This window comes from Bombyx mori, chromosome 7 (genome assembly GCF_030269925.1).
Source record: "Bombyx mori chromosome 7, ASM3026992v2".
Classification (NCBI taxonomy): domain Eukaryota; kingdom Metazoa; phylum Arthropoda; class Insecta; order Lepidoptera; family Bombycidae; genus Bombyx; species Bombyx mori.
Window position 1 is genome coordinate 11734744 of NC_085113.1, and position 19812 is coordinate 11754555.

The following is a 19812-nucleotide window of genomic DNA, read 5'->3' on the forward strand; positions in this document are numbered from 1 at the left end:
ATAGTCTTTAAAAAAATTCTTGAGCGTGCAGGAATCCGAAGACTACTGGACACGAACTTAACGCAAGGATAAGTTATTTATTAGCACAATAAACTCAATATCTATCAGTAAAAACAACTGCTCTGTTTGACTTGACAAGACATGACACTTTTGACAATTCATCATTTTCCGTTTTTTTTTTTTATTTATTTATTTATTAGCCGGATACAAAGTCCATTGGCACTTTAAAATAAAGGTATAACAAAATATCTTACACAAATAACTATACTAACTTAACATTAAATACAATCAAATTATTTAAAACAAGGATGAGCTTTAAATTTTCTCAACCGTGTTTTTTATATAATAGTAAATAGATTTAAATAAAACTGGACATTTCAGTAAATCTTGGACACGGCGGGGAATTTCTTTTTGTGATGGTTGACAATGTTGACATTGATGACTACCATTTGCATTGAGTAATGAGTCTAAAGCTGATCTTGTCGGGTTATTTGCTAAAGAATTTCCATGTTTAGTTTGATTATTCTCATCAAAATCCATCAATTTCATAATATCTGTTACTAGTATTAAACGTTGAAATTTAAAAGTCGGGCAACTCAAGAAGAGGTGGGATAAGTCGGCCTCATTTCCTCCACAGTATGTACATCTGTTATTATCTATAATTTTAAAACGAAATAAATGGCTTGGAGTCTGACAGTGGCCAAACCTCAAACGATTAATAATGGTTATAAATTTACGTTCATTGGCTCCTTTATATTTATCATACCATGGCTTACTTGGAAGTTCTTTTTGGATTTCTGCATACCAACTGCCTTTATGCTTTGAGCATAATTTCCAATAGCTTTCCCATAATTTGCGACTTCTTTGTTTTAGGTCAAAAAGAAAGTCCGTAAAAGGAACTCTGCATGAATTAGTATGATCCTCATCATAATTAGAATTGACGATACCATCTACAATTTCATTTCCCTTGATACCCCTATGAGAGGGCACCCATTTAAATGTTACTGGAGTATCCAAAGATGTCAATGCTTCTCTAATTTTATACAATAAATAATTATTTCTATAGTGAATATGACATTTGTCTAAAGCCATTAACACACTTTTTGAATCTGATATTATTAAGAACTCCATGTTATCATTTTGTAAACTTTGTAAGTACAATACAGCTTGATAGATAGCATAAGCTTCAGCTGTGAATATGCTGCAATTATTACTTAACATAAAACATTTTGAGGTTTTAGCCTGAGGATCATAGTAACCCGATTTCACTGCAGATGAAGATTTAGACCCATCAGTGTAGACTTTGTAACTGTTAGGTTTGGTACAGCAATAATCCAGAAAGTCTATATTATCTACTACACTGGACATATCTATATTTAATTTACATATAAGAGCTTTATATTTACAAAGGTATACAGGCCATAGTTCAGATTTGTGCATATTATCAGATAAATCAATCATAAAGCTCATAATTCCCAATAATTCAGGGATCTGGTTATTGAGAACATTAGTCGCTGTTATACTAGAAGGCAAATACAGTGTATTGGTGACAGTTGTAGGATAAGAAAGTTTTGGAAGAAGAACATCATTCTGAGAAGTTATAACTTTCAGGCAGAATTTTTCAGCAATTAATAATCGCCGAATACATAGTGGTTCTACACATGACTCAACTTCCATAGAATTGATAGGAGTCGTACGCATTGCACCGGTAATAATTCTAAGAGCAATATTTTGGATAACATCAAGCTTTTTTAATAATACAGGACTAATATTCATATATGCCAAACAACTATAATCAAAATGGCTACGTACTAAGCTTTTATATAATAAACAAAGAATTTTTGGATCGGAACCCCAAAAAGTTCCTGCTAAGGACCGCAAAATATTAATACCTTTCAAAGCTCTACTACAAATATAGTCAATGTGTTTGGTGAACTTTAATTTAGTGTCAAAAATTACACCAAGAAACTTTTTTTTGCTATTTTGAGGGATTAAATTATTGTTATACTTAACATTTACATTTGTATCAATACCATAAGCTAAAACTGAACTTTTACTACTATTTATATTTAATTTAAGTATCTCAGTATAATAGTAGTTAAGTTGACATAAAGCTGAATTAACTTTTGCTTGAGCAACCTGAAAATTACTGTCTACACTATATATTAAGATGTCATCAGCAAATTGTAATATTTTTACAGATTCAGTCACGTGTCTATATATTTGTGAAGTATAAAGGTTATACAGGATTGGAGATAAAGAAGACCCTTGCATCAACCCCTTGAAAGCTAATTTTGGACCATGAAAAACATTATTGTATTTAATGTATAAAGAACGACCAAAATACATATTGAAAATCCATTTTAAAAGTTTTCCTGGGAAACCCAAAGAATATAGCACCCTAATTAATTGGTGAAGATCTACATTATCATATGCCCCCTGCACATCAAGGAAAACACAAATTGCAGTAGAACCTGATAACAAACACTTTTTCATATCAGTCAGGTAAGCTATAAAACTTTCTGCTGCACTTTTGCCTTTTCTGAATCCAAACTGACAAGAAGGAATAAGTTTCTGGTTTTCAACAAAATAATCCAATCTAGTCTTAATCATTTGTTCAAACAATTTCCCTACACAAGACGTAAGAGAAATGGGCCTGTACGAATTAAAATCATCATTAGGTTTGTCAGGTTTTAACACTGGTATGACACATTGCAACCTCCAGGATTCTGGAATCAATTGCTGAGACCAAAGCGAATTTAAAATATTAAGTAGAATAAGTTTTACAGAAACGTGCAGATTTTGAAGCATAATATAAGGAATATCGTCAAGACCAGGGGCTGTATTCTTTCTTGAAGACAAAGCCAAGTCAAGTTCTTCAAAATAAAAAGAGTTAAGTAGAAACATGCTCCACTGACTTCCGTCATTAAATTCAAATAAACCAGAAATATTATCATTGTTATTACTAGGCTGCGCTAACTTCTCTAAAAAACTTTCTATCCACTCATCATTTTTGGACAGATTTCTATTAATGTTAATTCTCTTAAATCTTCTAATAAAATTCCACACTCGGGATACTGGAGTGAATCTATTAAAAGATGAACAAAGACTTTTCCAACTGTCTTTCTTAGCCAGTTTGATAATAATTTTTTTCCTAGAATCTATTTTCTTATATTCTATATAATTATCCATTGTCATATTACGTCTATAATTAGCTAACGCTTCTCTTGATTTAGTTACAGCCTCAGCACAAGTATCATTCCACCAAGGAGCTGGAGGAGCAGACTTTTTACTAGAAGATTTATGTTTTAACAATGGAATACAGTTTTCTTTTAAACTAAGTAGCAATTTAGAAAATTCATCATATTGAACTAAAGGATCAACGGTTGAAGGAGAAAAATTATCAAATATATCTTTGGATTTGTCTTTGTACATATTCCAGTTTGTTTTATTATATAAATATTTATGTATAGACTCTTGAACTGTATATTTTTGAGTTGAGGTAATGATGTTAACAAAAGTAGGTAAATGATAGCTCCCTAAAGAGTCGTCACCGACATACCACTCACAAAGTGGTGCAATATCAGGGCTAACACAAGTAACATCAATGGCTGATGCATTATTACCAGGTCTAGAAATAGTAGTAGGGTCACCTGTATTTAAAATACATAAATCAGCATCATCAAATATATCAAATAATTCACGACCTCTTGAATTGGAAGTATCACAACCGAAAGCTATATTGTGAGCATTAAAATCACCAGAAACAAGACAAGGCTTGGGTAATTGCAAAATAATCTTTCTCAAAGTACTCAAACTAATGGAGCTATTATTTGGTGGACAGTAGACACAGAGCACCGAGACAGGACCACATACTGTTATTATAGAAATAGCTATAAATTGAATATTTTGATAGAAAGTAGTTTTTAAGACCTTAAATTTAATATTATTTTTTATTAAAATACCTACACCACCATGCTCATTTTTTGCATTTTTTCCAACAAAAATATAACCAGGTATATAAAAAGGCAGACCAGAATCTTTTAACCAAGTTTCATTCAGCAAGCACACATCTATTTTATTTTCATACAATAAAGATTTAAGAAGTGGTTTTTTATTATTGACACTCTGTATGTTATGTTGCATTAATCGTAAATAATCCATTATTTTGTTAAGTTTTGAATTAAGATCTCCTTAATGTGAGCAGTTGTGTTTGCTGTATTAGAATTGCCTAACATAACTAAAGTTTTGATAATTTTACTCAAGAACTGATCATCTTTAATGAGCTGATCATAAGAACCAATATTAGAAGGAGCAGACTGGACTGCAGTTGAGCTATGTGAAGAATTTTGTGATAACTTTTGTTTCTTAGGTTGGACAGTAGATGGAGCTAATTTATTATGAGCTAACTTTACAACTGATTTATCATTAGGTAACAACGGAGGAAAATCACTTGACAATAATACAGTTGAATACATTTTAGATGAATAATTATTCTCATGTTTTTTAATCTGAGCCGCTTTTTGAGGACAAAACCTGGATACTGCCAAGTGGTCTCCTCCACAGTTAACACACTTCAAAAATTCAGCTGAGCATTCCTTATAGGAATGACCACCTGAACACTTTGAACATACCTGATCGTTTCGACATACTTTGGCACTGTGTCTAAATCCCATGCATTTAAAACATTGCATCAGAGGAGGAATGTAAGTGAAAACTCTGTAACGCCAGTTGTCTAAATAAACATACTGAGGGAGAACAGTTCCTACAAAGGTAACGCTTATAGTAGTGAGGGGTTCCAGACCATCACCAGTTCTTTTCATAAAACGTCTAACACCAACAATTTCAGAGTCTGCCATTAGTTTGTGGTATAAATCCGCGTTACTGCATTCCTTCGGGATAAAACGAATTTTACCCACTCGCTCCACCGAAGAGGCTGGTACAAAAGCTTTCATATTATTGTCACGTAAGCTCACGTGACTCAGAAAATCATTGGCAGCTGCAGCTTGTTTGAAAACCAGCATAATTTTGGCCGCATTAATTCGACGACATTCCTTGATGCCCTTCACGTTTTTGAAAATTTTTGACAATTGCAAAGGATTTTTATTACCGATCTTATCTTCCGGTTTAATTCCCTGTACGTAAACGGGGAACTCTTCTTTATTACTATTATCCGGATAGGATCGCTTATAATCTGGTTTAGAGTAAGGTTTATACTTATCGACATCGTTCGATTTTATAGAAGTATCTAATCGCCTCTTTTTCAAGTCTACGGGTGACTTTTTAGACCCGTCTTCATCACCATCACTTTCTGAAGACATTTTTCTCTATTATAAGTACTCTGTCTTGAAAAAGACAATTTAATTTAAAATAAAATAAAATTTTATTTGAAATACGCGGCTCTCCTTTTCCCGCCAAAAAGGAAGTCCCATCATTTTCCGTACCGTATAGTGCTACCAACAGTTAATTTAACTTTCCCTGACTATAAGTGCTTTGTCAACTAAAGAAAGATTTTTAATTAGTATAGTAATATATTTTGTGTATATTTTTATAGTAATATATGTTAATTATTAATAAAAATATTCATAACGCCGAAAAATGATATAGTTGAAATTATTTTTAAAACTCAGCGTCTACCCTTACACTATTAGTAAAGACTGATTATGGGGAGATTCTTAAAATTGGCAACACTGCGTTCAGTCATAAAATAATATAATAAAATCAAATAAATAACTAATTAAATAGATAAAGTTAACCCCACATACGATATCGATCAAATGAACTAAAAAAAGCTAAAAAAATCTTTTATTATTTTTGAGTATATCTTCTTTTTATGCAACAGTTCCAAAGAAGAAGACGTATTTGTATGGATTGGCCTCCTCCTAGAAATCCAGGTCTCGCGATTTGGTTTCTGCTTCTCAATCATGTTCGCTATATTGTCAGTCACAGTTTTTTCCGCTGCACCATCAATTTTGAGTGCCTGTGACACCGGAGTCCTCAACAATTGTGGTGTGTAATCTCCCCAATTCTAATACAAAAATATTAAAATTAATAAATAGTTTAAATAATATTGATGTTCATAATGATTTTTAACAAATATTTTAAAGTAGACTATATTTTATTTAAACAGTGTAGATATCAATAATTACCTTTGTCACAAAATCTTAATCATTATGTTGTATTGTTGTTTCACTTATCTGATCGTCTACAATCACCAGAGTTGGAGGCAGTAAGATATATGCAAAAATAAATTATGATTAATAACTTAGCCTGGCAGCAGTAAACAGCACATTATTGTTTACAATTTTACTAATAAATATGTTTTTTTTTTTTTTTTTTTATTGCTTAGATGAGTGGACGAGCTCACAGCCCACCTGGTGTTAAGTGGTTACTGGAGCCCATAGACATCTACAACGTAAATGCGCCACCCACCTTGAGATATAAGTTCTAAGGTCTCAGTATAGTTACAACGGCTACCCCACCCTTCAAACCGAAACGCATTACTGCTTCACGGCAGAAATAGGCAGGGCGGTGGTACCTATCCGTGCGGACTCACAATAGGTCCTACCACCAGTGGTTACGCAAATTATAATTTTGCGGGTTTGATTTTTATTACACGATGTTATTCCTTCACCGTGGAAGTCAATCGTGAACATTTGTTAAGTACGTATTTCATTCGAAAACTTGGTACCCGCCCGCGGGATTCGAACACCGGTGCATCGCAACAACGAATGCACCGGACGTCTTATCCTTAAGGCCACGACGACTTGTAATAATGCTGAAAAAAATTAAAAGCTTGTGTTTTTTCTTTGATACCTTGATGCTGGCACAATCATTGTTAACATGATGATGGATATAAAAGAAGGCTGGGATTACTTGTACTTCGTTTGTGTAATATACCTGTATACTATGATGACCTACTGCAAAAAAGGTTATGCTAACCTTTATATTGTGCTGGGGGTGGTTCTAGGAAATCCTCGGTCGTCTCTACAGAAGGCATTGCAGTTTCATCTTGCACTGCAAGAATAATAAAATAACTATCATAAGGGTTAAATAACTCAACAGCACTGGTGGGTATTAGGCATAAGATCTGCTGAAGGGAGGTATAGGGGATCCAACTCCTGAAATGAAAAAAAATATGTTAATTCTTAAAAGTTAACATCAGATATCTTTCAGTTTGAGAGAGCTTTCATCATCAGCTGATGAAATCTTTCTTTGGAAACTTTATTTCCATAAACACTATGTCGTGTGGTGTTTCCAGTAGCACATTGACAACAATACAACAAACCATTGACACGCATTTAGCATATAAGTTACCTACTATTTTACACATATTTTTGGATAATAGGTACCATAATGTTAATAGTAGTACCTATAATATTATACTAGCCTGTTTGAATCATATGTCTCCTATTATTTGCTGCATCTTTTCTAGATACCTTTTTCATACTCTCCCACTGGGCTTTTAGGTTTTCTGCTGTGCGAAAGCAGTGGCTTGTTAGACTACTGTACTGGTCTGCAATAATTTGCCACTGAGCTAATTTTGATTTTATAGTCATTCCATCAGTTTTTTTTTTTTCTATAATATTAAAATGAAATTTAACTAGGCTCAACAGAAGTTCCTTTTCAGACGACAGCCAATTAGGACTGCGTTCACGCTTATCCTCACTCATTTTCACTTGCTAACGAAAAAAGATAAAAGATAAAACCACACGACAAAACTTGATAATTCCCTCAGACAAACAACAAATAAAATTAACACGTTTGACAGCTAGCCAGCTTACAGTACAGCTACTTTTTCACACTATAATACGGCAAATTCGAGTTGACTTGATGTATGCTCTTACACAATCCCGTTATAGAACAACATTTATTTGCCGGGTTTTATTTTCGTTCACCATTCACTCTGCTCTTGGCGTAGTGTTATTCGTAGCGCAAGTATACTATCGATTACGTGGAGAAACGACTATGGATTTACTCGAGATTAAAATCATGGAATAGATTATTCCTGGTAGTATAAATTGAAGTTTGGTTGAATCCACCCTAAATAAAACATTTGTGTCCGCACTTTTTGCCTCTCTTATACTAACTGATCTTCTACCTAGACTAGCTTACTTTTTCCTACACATAATGAAGCCTATCTGGGATAAATTCGGTTAAATGACACATAAAAGCAGAAAAAAAAGTAAAACTAGGCAAAATTAACAATCCCCCGGTGAAGGCGCGACCTGAGAGGGTAGAGGCCGCGCGCCGAGAGGTGTATCGCGTCCCGGCAGGCTGGTTCTGGTCCAGCGGGGTATTCCGGGACACTAGCGGCACCGTCTGGGCGGCCTAACGGGCTGCCGTACCGAGACGGCCGACGTTTCAGAGCCTTCGATTTGCCTCGAAGACTCCGTCGGCCGGGCGTTCTTGGCATGAGCTGCGCTGTTTGGTTGCAGTGTTGACCGCGGTAACCCCCCTACCTCATCCAGGTTCTGACCTCGGAGGGGATCGGACGTCGGGTGTAAGAGTACAGGGGAGTCGTTTAGGCCCATAATATCATTCATGGTTTAAACTAAGGATCAACAAAACTTCGTTCAAATTTGATCCATAGATTAAACTACTTTCGATCAATACATAAACAAACCGAGATCAGCTGAACTGTGACGATGTTATGACGTATGGCAACATTTTGTGATCCGTTAATTATTTTCAATCTTTTAACAATCCTAAGCTAAAACTACACATCTGTATTTGACAGTTGTATCGTTTTTCCAAATAAAATTCAATATTTCGTTATGTCCGTTGAAAGTAAAACTCACGTTCCCAATCTTTCGAAATCGGAAACAGAATTGCTCACAAGCTTTGTGCGACAATATGGCCATATATTGGAAAATAAGAAAAGTGATGTAACAAATAATCAGATGAAGGAGCAAACTTGGTCAAAGCTGGCCAAAGAATTCAACAGTTTGTCATCATTTGTGTTCAGAAGTGACAAGACTCTTCGCGCAAAGTATGAAAATATATAAAAGAGGGTCAAGACCAAATATAGTACTTTTCGGAGAAGTTTGTACGGAACAGGGGGTGGACCATCGTCTGAAATTAATTTCACTCAAGAAGAGGAAGTAGTAGGAGTTATCTGGGACCAGTGTGATGGGATTACCATCTCGCAATGACTGTGATGAGGTATGTATGAGTATCTTCTAATTATATCTATATCAATTTGTCTCATAATCAAATGACCACTAATTAAACCTATACTTTACCAAAAGTCACCAATAATGAGAGAACAGCAAAACTTCAGAACTGTTATCTATTCTAAGCAAAGATATGATGTGAAATTTACAAAAATGTCTTTTTACAGATAGTAATAACAAAGAAACAGGAAAAATATGCCGAGACCAGCCAAGACAGAGCACTTCCAGCAAAAAATAATCAAAATATACTGGTGTGTATTAATTTTATAAAAAAATTGCCTATTCCCAGTCCTAGCAAGAACAGTGGTTTGGAGAATATACCACAGTGGGTTGTGTCTATGGGTTAGTGAGAAAGTGTTAAGACATAATGTGTGCCAGCACGAGGTCCCACCGTCCTGCCTATTGCTACCACAAATCACACAAGTGTTTCATTTTCTTAATCCGAAAGCCTGAAGCTGGGAGGACTTTAAAATTTGTTTTTATTGAACTGATTTGTATTTTCTTTGCCTTAGATTGATGAAAAAATTAATGAATCAGAAACCCCAAAGAACAATAATTTTCTATTAAAGAGAAAAATATCTACACCTCTCACCATAAAAAATCCAGAAGTTTTCAATAAAACAATGAACAATTATAGTGCCTTGGCCAATAAAAAAATTAAATTAATGGATGCACAAATGGATAATTTTAATAAAAAACAACAACAAGAAACAAAGGAGCATGAACTGAGATGTACACTTCTACAATTAGAAATTGACATAAAAAAAAGTACTAGATAGTTTTAATTAATTGATAAAATGCGTTGTAATTAAATATATATTATTCCGGACGGCCACCGCTCAGGTTTCGGCCACCACGTGTGATTTTTAGACTTCTTACGTGTTGAAACGTGGCAGCTCGAGTATTGCCGCAGTGGCTGTCGCGGAACGGGTGCTGGGATTGCTTCGAGGAAAATAACGAAGGCTTCAGTATGGCGTTCACACGGTCCTCGTGGGTTGACCGGCGCAGGGCGTAGGAGCGAGTCTCTTCTTGTCGGTTCTCTCCTCTTCTTCCGGAGAGGTCTTGACTCGTCGGCTCGCTGTCTCGAACTGAATTTGCAGCGAGGTAGGCCCTCTATTTATGGTCGCCCACGCGCGCTCGTCTAGTGCTATGATAAATTCGAGGCGCGGTGGGCGTCTATTGTTCTCTTGGTCGCCTATTGTTTGCCCGGTCGCTCCATTGTGACTCGCTCCTGCGTTCCCACGCCAAATTGAAGACCACGAGGACCAATCTTTATTTACAAACGAAATACAATATTTACAAATTTAGCCTATTTCTATTGACAACTTATTAACTATTTATTTGTTACGGACATTCTCTAGTTATATTGACTTATTTTACAAATATTTCCCTATTCCAAATTTGTCTAAAATGTCCGTCGCGATCAATATCTATTCAGCTATTTCTAATCTCTTTATTTATTTTCCCTGTCCTTTGCGAACATACTATCTATTTATTTTACAGCCATTTTAGCGTATATCTATTTTTAAACTATTTATGTCCGTTCGAGGACATCTTATTCTAGCTATGTTTATTTCTGTCCGTCGCGAACATATATGAAATTGTAAATTGTTGTAACTGTGTAATTAAATTTAATAAAAAAAGATGAGTTTGTTTTCATTTCATATTAAAATTGGTTTTATTAAACATATAAAGGACAATAGTTCAAATATAGTACATAGTAAATTTATTTTATATCTTGATTTTCCTTTTTTAAACAAGTAATTCAGCTATTGTAAACTACTAAATTGTCAATTAACATTTGCTATAACTATTGTTGCTGTAATTTCTGCTGTGGATGGTATCTTGGTTGTTATCATTGCTAATCACATCAATGATATTTTCTATATTAACATTTAAGTTAAGCATGACACCATTATTCTTGATACACAAGTTAGGTAAAATGGCTGTTGCAACAATAATATCTTGTACCAGTTCAACTTTGGTCTTATTTCCCAATAACAAAACTGGAAACCGTCTCTTCCATATGCCAAATGCCCTCTATACAATTCCGAGTTCGTATATGAGACACATTGTATAGCTTCTCAGCTTCTGTGACAGGATTTTGTAGAGGTGTCAATAGATATTTTTTGTTCGAATATCCAGCATCACCGAGAAGAACTAGTTGACCCGTCTGACCTGTTTCAAAAATAGCACAGAGTCTGCTATTTTGAAAAATGGTACTGTCTTGACTTGCCCCCGGCCATCTAGCCACAATATCCGAAAATTTCAAGTCTGAATTGCAAACTGCCTGAGTATTTAAGGAAAAATAGCCTTTCCTATTCCTAAAATACTCTGCATTTTGTCTACCTGGTGATTGAATCCGTATATGAGTACAATCAAGGGCTCCATACACTAGACTAGAGGAAACCTAGCCATAATGTAGAATCCATTCTAATGTTTCCTTTTGTCTTCTTCAGAATCTTGCAGCATTATATATTGGCATCATCTTGAGGCTATCGCTTCGGTAACTTTTTTAATAGCCTTTCCTGCTGTAGTTTGATGAACACCACTGAAATCGCCAACAGTAATTTGCATGCATCCAGTAGCATAATAACGCAAGGTTTAATAACTGGTTACACGCTGACAATGCATGATTCCTGCAATAAAAAAAGTACCAAATAACATTACAGTACAAATAAACATTAGGTAATATAATATAATTCTCAATACTATATATTTAATGGGTACTTTAAAAAAAGTCCTGTAAATAAAGTCCGCCTTACCTATTTGTAGGGTGTGATATGTCATTAGCGATTTCTTCTAAAATAGTAGAAGCTGCATTCTTAGACACACGAAAACGACGTATAAACTACGTATCGTCCCACTTAACGAAATTGTTTTCTCTTAGTCTGACTAGATAAGGTCTGTTAAAGTACGAATTGAAGTCATTGAGAATTTCTATATCTTCAATATCAGTATCAGTGTCTTCATTCCACTCAGCCATTTTATAATAGATATAGATATAGATGCCTACTTTTGTAAACAATTAATTTTTTACTCAATTTTACCTAATAATTATCTCTATTTACTGACATTTATTATAAATTACATTTACTTTAACAGAGCAGCCATTTTAAAAAGAACCGTTTAAACCCAACTTATGGTTTAAACGCTCCCCCATGGTCGTTTAAACTTTGCGATAGTTTAAACTCTGAAGGGCAGTTTAACTTTGATTGAAATTACGAGTTGATCTTCAGTGACAGTTTAAACCTTCGATTTTGATTCAACTACGATTGATATTATGGGCCTTAATGTAGACTTAAAGTCCTTGACTTTAGGGCCCACCCCCTAAGGCCCGCGGTCTGCTCACTACACCATGCAGATCGTTGAGTCTCACATACCCCGCGCGCCCCTTTTGCGCGGGGACCTCGTAGGAGGTTCGGCCCTGTACCCGAAAAAAAAAAAGGTGGTCGGCCTTCCTTTTAGCCGCGTCGCACAAGACACAGTGCGGCGCGGCTGTGGTGCAGGAGGCTGCCTTGTGCCCCGGTTGGCCGCAGCGGAAACACAGGTCGCTGCGGTCCACGGTCGAGGGGCACTTGGCGAGGCTGTGGCCGGTGCCGAAGCACCGGAGACAGCGCCACGGCCTGCTCTCCTGCAGTTGCACGTGGGCCACTACCCAGCCCACGCGCAGCCATCCTGGGCTATCTGAAGGCCGACCCTGTGGAGGGGTGGCCAGGAGGGTCGCCGTTGCGATGGGGCAACGCGCCCACGCCGTCCGGGTTCCGGAGTATGTCGCCCGGAGCTCCCCGACTTTGACGTCGGCGAGGGCGCAGTTGCCCTGCGACGCGATGGCCGCGGCGACCTCCTCCTTCGTGGCGCACTCGTCGAGACCCGTAATCTTCACGTCCGCCATTTTTACGGGCCGCGCGATACGCACCACCTCGGGGTCCGGCAGGATCTCCCTCAGCCGGGCCGTCAATTTTTCGGCCGCGGCGTTTGTGTTCGGGCCGGGGCACTCTATAAGACGGGCCCCGTTGACTGTCTGCCGGACCTTGATGCCCCCCTCCACGCCGAGGGCGTCCACATTTACGCCGCCGCGCGCCTGGGTCATCACCTCGTGGTAAGTGATGCCCTTTTCCTTGCCGGCCAGCAGCAGCTCCACTACCACTGCAACCGACTGCGGGGCGCGCGGCCTCCTTCGTCCATTTCGGCCCCGCTCGACCCTCTTGGCGGGGAGCGGTGGCCGCAGGGGCGGGCTTGGGGCGCGGCGCAGGAGGCGCCGCCACCTTCTTAGGCCCGCGCCGCACCACCGTCGTCCAGATCTCGTTCATGTTGGCCGGGGCAGGTGGCGGTGGGCGGAGCTGGGGGTCGGGGCCGGTTTGGCGGCGTTGACGCCCCCCTTCTTATTTCGGCTCCTGCCGGGCCCCGCCTTTGCAGGCTGGGGCGGGGCAGGAGCGGACGCCAGTTTCTTTGCAGGGGGTTGGTTTTGTGGCCCCCGCAGCCGCAGACGTCGAAGCAGCCGCGGTCACGGCGGGAACCCGCACGTTTGTTGAAGTCTTTTTAGGGCCACTATATGTTTTAGCGGCCACAGTCTTGCGGGGTGCCGGCACAGGCGCACTGCCTTTCGCCTCATGGGCGAGAGGCGGTCTCGCACGCACCACCTTGGAGCTGCGCGCCTCCTGTATAAGGAGCTGCCGCCTCAACTCCTCGACCTCAGTGAGGCCTTCCGCTTCGAGCGGAGGAGGGAGGGACAGGGGCCGAGCTGCGTTGCCGCTCTATGAGGTCGGCAACCAACGTTCGGAACTCGGCCATGTCGACACGGAGTTGACCGTTCGCCCGAAGTTGGCCATTCTCGGCCGATACTTGTTCGAGGCGGGCGTGCAGCAGGTCTACTTCCTGCCGCAAGCCCGCCGTCTCCGCGGTTGTGGTGCGGTCCACGACGTCCTGCAGCCTTTCCTCTAGTGTGGCGGCCGCCGATTTCATGGCTGACACTTCGGAGCCCTTGAGGCCTGCAGTCGACTTGGCCGCAATGGTCGCAACTATTTTGCCGATTATTTTACACGATCGGAGGGGGTCAAAGGGACCCACCAGCGTTAGGGATCGCTGTAGGCGCTCGATCTCTCCTGGTTTCTTATCTTTATTTTTTGCCTCACGCAGGCGGCCCTAGTCTGCGCCAAAGAGGCAGCGTCCAGTCCGCAAGACGATGGCTTGTCCAAGTCAGTGGCGGGCGGCGCCGCAGCAGCCGCCGGCCCTTCCGCCAACGCCATGTATTTGGCGCTGGCAGGCTCTGCTTCGGAGGAGTCGGACGGAGCGGAGGACGCCGGCCGACGACCCGACTTCCGGTTCCGCCGAGTCCGCTGCCGAATGCAATCGGAAAACAACGCTGGCGTCTCCCGCCCACTAGACGCGTCGCCCCTCGCGGAGCTCCGCGCCGATTATAACGAGATTAAGCTCTCGCAGCGCTCAATGACCACGGTTGGGACTCTGTCCCTTACGCGACCCGTGTTGTCGCCCACTACGTCTTGGCATTGTTTGCCCCCCCCCAGAAACGGTGGGGCAGCGTGCGGCCGATCACTCGACCGCACGGAGCGTATCTCCCCCCGCGGAGCAGGAGGTACCCTCCTGGGGTAATAAATCTTGAACAAGTGTCATTATGTCATGTTTCCTTTTTTATTAACCAGGGGTCGGTCCCCTGGGGTCTAGTTGGTACCCTCGGGACTGGACTCCCTCCAGCCATTCATCCCATCGCCGGGCACCAGAGCTTAGGATTGGGGCATTTTTTAAAGAGGTTTACGTCCTCGCGGCGCCGTGCCTTGCGGCAGCGGCCCCCGTCCCCCACGCGGTGAGGATTACGGGTTAGCCGGCGACCCGCCGAGTGCAACGAGTAACACGACAGACCACCGCTCGACGCTCAAAAGAGCAACAACGACGAAGCCACGCTGGTATACCGGTACCCCCCTCTGGAGGGCGTGCCCCTGTAGCCGAAGCCGGGGACATGGCGACCAGCGGCCGGAAGATGCGTAAGCAACGCCGGCTCATTTCTCCATCGAAAAACAGACCAAAAGTGGCCCACCATCTCCCATGGGCTACGTCCGAAACGGGTCGCACGTGACCCGAAAAACAAAAAGAGGGAAGAAAGGGGAAGAGAGAGGGAGCCCGAGCGTCTCCAGGAGGAACACGCTGGTTTTGGTCCGCGTCATCCGATCTCCAGATCCCGAACCAGAGCTATGGTTCGCGCAGGTGGAAGGCCAAATCGTGTTGGCGAATATCAAAACGGACTCCACAAAGTTTTATTCCGTCCTCGCCGTTTTGGAGCACAGACACATATCGGAGGTAAATAACCAACCCTCCGACCGAAGAAAAATATAACAAATTGAAAACGGAATTAATTAAACGGTTATCTGCATCTCAAGAACTGAAAGTAAAACAATCATTAATGCATGAAGAATTAGGGGACCGCAAACCGTCTCAGTTTTTGAGACATTTGAGTAACCTGGCAGGATCGTCAGTGCCGGACGATTTCGTAAAAACGTTGTGGTCGAGTCGATTGCCGAGTAATATTCAGACTATTCTAGCTTCCCAGTCAGATCTTCCACTCGATAAATTAGCTGACCTCGCGGATAAAATACACGAACTTGCACCCTCTGTACCATACCAGGTAGCGAGTACAGCCCACTCCGCGCCTACTTCAGCTCAAGGTATGCCCACAACAGTTATTGAGACTATGGCCAACCAGATTAGTGAATTAACAAAGTAGGTAGCATTGCTCACTACAAACATGAACCGTGGTTATCATCATGCACGCCAACGGTCACGGAGTAGGCAGAAAAGGGATAGGTCTAGGTCGCGGTCACGATTACGTCAGCCACCTGAAAACCATCCTCATTGTTGGTACCATTTTAATTTCTCTGGTCGAGCAAAAAATGCCGGAACCCATGGCAGTCGGAAAACTCCATGGACAGCCGAAAGTAGCGGCCTACGACTGTCCAACTAATTCAGGCCGACTTTTCATATCTAACCGACATTCTAAAATGCAATTTTTGGTTGATACAGGGTCGGACCTGTGTGTGTATCCTAGATCAGCTATGAAAACACCCTGCACGCAAGCCAAGTATAGCTTAACTGCCGCAAATGGTTCAGTTATACATACCTATTGACAGATACATATAACGTTAGATTTGGGACTGCGCGCTGCTTTGTCTTGGAAATTTACCATTGTAGACATTGCAAAGCCAATTATTTGTATTGATTTTTTAAATTTTTATGACCTGCTGATTGACTGCCGTAATCACAAAATTATAGATGGGACTACTTCACTAGCTGTGCCAGCATCACATCAGAAAGTTCCGGATAGCGTGGCATCGGTCAAGACAATTTCCGGTGATTCAATATTTCACTAGCTTCTACGTGAGTTCCCAGAAGTTACACGACCTGCGGGTACTGTAAGTACACCTTAGCATAACACTATGCACTTTATTAAAACTACGTCTGGACCACCAGTTACGAGCAGACCTCGACGGAAGGATCCCGAACGCTTGCGACACGCCAAGAAAGAATTTGACGACATGCTAGCATGTGGCACGGCAAGGTGTTCGTCAAGCCCATGGTCCTCACCGTTGCACTTGGTCAGAAAGAAGGATAATGGCTGGAGACCCTGTGGCGACTACCGTGCACTAAATGCTCGTACTGTGCCCGATCAATACCCTGTGCGCCACATTCAGGATTTTAGTCAGCAGCTTTCTGGATGTATGATATTTCCAAAGATTGATCTTATTAAAGCTTATAATCAGATTCCCGTAAATCCCTCTGACATTCCCAAGACAGCGATCACCACACCCTTTGGCATGTTTGAGTTCCCATACATGACATTTGGTCTAAGAAACGCAGCCCAAACTTTTCAACGGTTTATTGATGAAGTGCTCACAGGCTTAAATGACTTCTGCTATGGGTTCATGGACGATTTGTTAATTTTTTTCGAGTCACGTGATCTTCACATGACCCATGTACGACAGGTACTTGCCAGACTAAAGGAACATGGCATCCTAATCAACCCAGCCAAATGTTTCTGGGGTAGAAATGAAGTCACTTTTCTCGGATATCATGTTTCTGCTGAAGGTACACGTCCTCTTCAAGAGAAAGTCCAGGTTTTCCAGGAATTTCCTGTACCACGAACAGTGAAGGAGCTCCGAAGGTTTCTCGGTATGTTGAACTTCTATAGAAAGTTTATTCCAGATGCAGCGACTATTGAAGCACCTCTACACAGTATGTTGGCAGGAGAAAAGGTAAAAGGGTCAAAGCCTGTCCACATGACCCCACTACAGCTGGAAGCCTTCGAAGAATGCAAAAGAGCATTATCCAAGGCTACACTTCTGGTACATCCCAATATGCAAGCTGAGTTGTCTATAGTTACTGATGCATCTGACGTATCTATTGGAGCGTCTTTGCAACAGCGCGTACGAGATCAATGGGAACCACTCGGGTTCTTCTACAAAAAATTAAGTCCGAGTCAGAAGAATGTCCATATGACAGGGAGTTACTAGCAATACATGAAGCAGTTAAATATTTTAGGCATATGGTGGAAGTTAGAAACTTTAGTATATACACCGATCACCGACCACTCGTTTACGCTTTCTCTAGGTCAAAAGATAATTGTTCTCCAAGACAGTACAGGTATTTTGATTTTATCGCACAATTTACCACTGATATAAGGTACATACTGCCACAATATTCTAAGCACACCTGGTACGCAGAATATTGTGGCAAACACGTTGTCACGTATAGAAGGGGTACAAGCCATCGACTTTCATCAGTTAGCCCTCTCACAGGAATCAGATCCCGAACTACAAAACCTACTCAGCAAGGGATCGTCACTAAAGCTACTGAAGATAGCTCCAGCTGGATCACACACGAAATTGTACTGTGACATATCAGTGCAACCGCCAAGACCCTGCGTCACACCTGATTTTCGGAAACAAGTTTTCGACTCACTGCATGGTCTTAGCCATCCAGGTGGTGCTGCTACAGTCCGACTTGTGACCGAACGATTTGTATGGCCTGGAATACGTCGTGACTGCAGAGATTGGTCGAGGCATTGCTTGCACTGCCAGCGATGCAAAGTTACCCGTCACACAACAGCCTCACTTTCCCGTTTTCCTTATTAATTTGCATCCGATCCCAGCGACCGATTGATTCATCGTGTCTGCATCAACATCGCACTCGTTTGAAGTCTGATGCACCCCGACAACTGTTAACCCTCGCACAAGAGCTGCCGCATTATCCCCACGAGGTACCCTCGCTGATCAACTAGGGCAGATCCAGCCCCGAAGCACTACTCCCATAGAAGGGATTGCCACGCATCCTTTATGAAAATTGTCACTGCATTTACTACATCGCGCACAGTCCGCGGTTAACGAGAATTTTCCACATGCTCCACACTTTGCCATTGTTTTGTGCTTTACAAATGGACAGCAGAAATAAAGATGTTATAGTAACCTGTGTGATTTAATGTTTTGGGCCAAATAAATAAGAAATATAAGTGTCGTTTTGTTTTTTTTCTTTCGTGTGGGTACCGAAACCTTGTAGTATTGAAACTAATAGAACTTTAGGTTCGTATGTAAAGTTTTGCGATGAATAACCTTGCTAAAAACTATCACAAATACTATTTTAGTAACGTTATACACTATTAAAGCAACTTTGCAACAATACACACTAGTTTTACCATGAATTTAACTAAAGAATAACAGAGCTAATCCGTACAGATGCACGAGCGTGACGTCACTCCCACACTTACAAATCTTTTTTAATTTCTTTAAATGAAATAAATCTACTACAGCGGCAATGCTGCTCTCATGCTACTACATAAATAAACATACATTAAATATACCAGTTGCATTTTTAAATTAATATTCAACGCATCGCTAGCACGCCCCACCCAGTGCTGCCTAGGCAGCACTCACTTTCAACTGGTGATCGAGCGATGCGCGTGATCGATCTAGTTAAAATTCCTGATTTGGTTTTTATTCGAACTATTCTGACTCGATTGTCTCTTCCAGGTATCACTTCTAGAATTATTATTCCTTTAGGCCAAGAGTTTCGGGGACCGTCTGGATCCACTATAAGTACGAGATCGCCCACTTGTAAATTTTTACGTTCCTCTTGCCATTTCCTACGGGGTATCAAGTCTGGTAGTACTTCCTTGACCTATCTGCGCCAGTACATGACGGCTAGTCTTGTTGAACTTCACCATAGTTTTCTCAAGTAAGTATCTGAATCGTCAAATTTTCCGATGTGAGGTAAGCTAGATGACATCGTCTTGACACCATGTCTTTTTACATGGCACACCTGTTGCTAGTGAATTTAATCTTTTACAAGCAAGAATTGCCGAAAGTGGGAATTTTTATTATTATTCTTCAGCCGTTCCAATAGCGAATGACTTTGGTATGACCGTGTCATCGATGTAGCGCTGAACTTCTGTAATAATGGCTCCAAATAGAATTATTATCTGGTCCCAAAGTTGAGGTTTCTGTGGTAACTACTTCTTCATTCCGTTCCATAATTAATGAAGTAACTAAACTAATTAATTTTTTTTCGTTTGTCGGCGGTATTTTCATTTTCAAAATAGAGTTTGTATCCAGGATCAAGAAACATGCAAGTT

The 19812-nt window shown here is 40.7% G+C and overlaps 1 non-coding gene across 1 annotated transcript; it reads right to left on the reverse strand.

Annotated features, from left to right (window-relative positions):
- Window positions 1-18220: 18220 nt before the first annotated feature.
- On the reverse strand, window positions 18221-18292 carry Mir2855 (microRNA mir-2855). Its single transcript, NR_107469.1, has one exon. It is a non-coding gene; the product is annotated as a microRNA mir-2855 (primary transcript).
- Between the last annotated feature and the right edge of the window lie 1520 nt (window positions 18293-19812).